At 35.7% G+C, this 2,883-nt stretch overlaps 1 long non-coding RNA gene across 1 annotated transcript; it reads left to right on the plus strand.

Moving 5' to 3' along the window:
• The first annotated feature begins 1,289 nt into the window (after positions 1-1,289).
• On the plus strand, positions 1,290-2,544 carry LOC120613363 (uncharacterized). Its single transcript, XR_005655681.1, has 2 exons — positions 1,290-1,500; positions 2,426-2,544. It is a non-coding gene; the product is annotated as an uncharacterized LOC120613363 (long non-coding RNA).
• The last annotated feature ends 339 nt before the right edge of the window (positions 2,545-2,883 follow it).

A 2,883-nucleotide genomic window follows, 5' to 3' on the forward strand; every position in this document is an offset into this window, starting at 1 on the left:
TAAGTTATCCAACAGTTCTAAACAGATAATCTAAAGTAATAATCAAAAAAATAAAAAGTACTATAATTATACAATCAAACCACCTTTGCAAGTATGATGTTTGGTGTTTAAGATCCAACAGCAAAATAAATTTAAAGAAAAATTTACACAGTATTATAATATTCAAGAGATACTGTAATGTGGCTCTAAAAAATTTTCATGCTATAAAAATATTTCTGAAATGAAATCTCTCATTTTAAAAATTATCTTCTACCTTGAGTTCTAAAAGCAGTATTAATTTTTGCTAGAAAATAGATTTTCATTTATTTTGAATCATATATATATAATCTTCCTGCTTTCTTTGGAAGAAATCTATTTTCCAAAGCTTGACAAGTTTTAAGTTGAAGCTTGAAACTGAAATTTATTTCTCCCAAGGAGTATTTGCATCTCTCATTTCATTGATTTAGTGATGAGAAAAATGTGACAACTTTCTTTCCTTTCCATTGATCTAAGTTACATGTTTGCTTATTTTTCAATTACTCTATCCTTAACCTTCACTGGTTTTGAGACCTGTAATATCCTTTTATCTTTTAAGCAGAATATGAAACTTACCCATTTGCTTTCTCTTATAACAATGGTGGTAGGTCCAAGACAAGCCAGAATGCCAGTTCTTGAGTAAAATGTTGCCTACGAGTCTCCCTACTGCATTTACCCGGAACAGGCTTTCAGTATTACATGATTATTTGCTTTTCTCAATTCGGACCTCATTTTTCATAGATTCAAGGAATTCCATGATTGTCAGCCATCTTACAGACCAACAAACCCAAATACTTCTTTCTTTAATAAAGGAACTGGGACCTAAAGATCATAAATGACTTGCCAACATCATGAGATAATTTGGGGCACAGCAGAGAATAGAATATTTTTGAGCTTCTATTTCTGTGCTATTTCTACTACTTTATATGGCCTCTTCTGAGGCTCAGATCATCTCATTTGTGGTTACTCCTTACAAATTAAATGCAAATCAGGAAATTTCAGTATTTTAAATATTCATTTGATTGTCTTAGCTATTGGATTGTTAGAACCTGTTCTACAATCAGTAAATACAGGAGTGGCTTAATTATAATCTCTGGCACTGACTACTGACTTTCTGAGCCCATATTAACCTCTGGTGGAAAGAACAGAAATAACTGTAATTTTCCCTGGGGTGGAATTAATTGTACATGGCAAATTCCTAAGGTAAAGAGGCATTTTGGTTCAATCTGGTTTTTCTCTGTCTCTCTTCCTCCCTTTCTTTTCATTCTAGTTGAGATTCTGCTACCAAAACAGTCAGTCCTTGAATGATAAGCCTGTCAGAACATTAGAATTGTTATGTACTTTGGAGATAATCTGGTCTCCATCTTTCACTTTACTGAGAAGATCCAGAGAGATGAACTGGCTTGTCAAGACCAGCCAGAGCTACAACCTGGGATTCCTACCTCGTTATCCACTTCTCTTTCCACCGCTCCATGATATAATGAGGTAATTAACATGTACTTCTTTCGTCGTAGGTAAGTAGAAATAAAGAAAATAAATGATAACTACATACTATAGGCATTCCTATTTGAATTTATTTAGAAACATGGATGCAGATACCTTAGTTCATTGCATCACAAGGATGCAAATATGGAAAGGTTTTGAGTTTCATTTCATTCATTGAGCCATTCATATAGCATTTTTAAATTATCATGGTAAAAATTTAATGAGCTCCTTCCAATATTATAATAGGTAGTATGGAAAGTTTTCAGCATAGAAAACATCTGTTACTAAATTGGTTATGGTTTAATGACAAGAAAATTTAATAATGAATTTACACCTCACTTTGCTCCAAAAAATTTGAAACAACTAATCCTCACCACCACGGTCGAAAATCCGCACTTATAAATTTTGACTTTATAGTGGGCACTTCGCATCACTGTGGATTCAACCAACCACAGATGAAAACAATCTTTTTCATCTGGGTTGAGAATCTGTTGCTGGGAAACCGCAGTTAGGAAACCGCAACTGGGGATGCGGGAAAACCTTCTCCATCTGGGATTGGTTGAATTGGCTGATGGGAAACCCGCCGATACCGAGGACGCAGGGTTGAAAACAGTCCGCTTATACGTGGGCCTCACAATTCAAGCCTGTGTTGTTCAAGGGCCACCTGCATATGTAAGTACCAAAGGAAGATGATTTGGTATGTGTTCTTTGCACGGCCACTGTGACAGAGATAGCTGCATGTGCTCACTTGCTTCCTTTTCTTCCTGAGCACACAGCTTAAGTACATCTCCCAGCCTTTCAGTGGGGCCCTGGTACTGAGTTCTGGTCAGTAGAAGATGGGCGGTCGCAACATACACCCTCTTACCTGGTACCTAAGACCAGTCGTGTGATCCCCGCACTCTTTCTCTGCTTGTTTTCCATCTAGATGAAAACATGAAGCCCTTCAAAGATGGTAAAACCATAGAAATTGAAGACGAAGAATCTTCGAATGACAACATAGAGAGGAATCACCCCCACCTCAAACTGCAAATGACTACGACAAAGGTAAGAAACCGACTTCTGTTCTTTTATGATATTAGGTTGTTAGTTTGCATAACCTGAATAATGTAGCCCATTTAACCACAGAGGAATTTGCTTTGGACGTTTTTGGATTGAGAAATAATTGCTTAAACCTGAAATAATTCTCATTAGAAATTTTGTGCTTGATAAAACTTATCTTCTAAGAAAAAACATTTTGTCTGAAATGCATTTTGAATGAACAAATTAACAAAGTAATGACTATAGTATTGAAAAATAAATCTGGAGATGACAGACATGTTTGGAATGGAAAAAGAATGGAGATCACGCAGGAGACAGTGGTAAGCATATGTTAACTTTATAAGA

Source organism: Pteropus medius, unplaced genomic scaffold (assembly GCF_902729225.1).
Source record: "Pteropus medius unplaced genomic scaffold, Ma_sr-lr_union100, whole genome shotgun sequence".
Taxonomy (NCBI): domain Eukaryota; kingdom Metazoa; phylum Chordata; class Mammalia; order Chiroptera; family Pteropodidae; genus Pteropus; species Pteropus medius.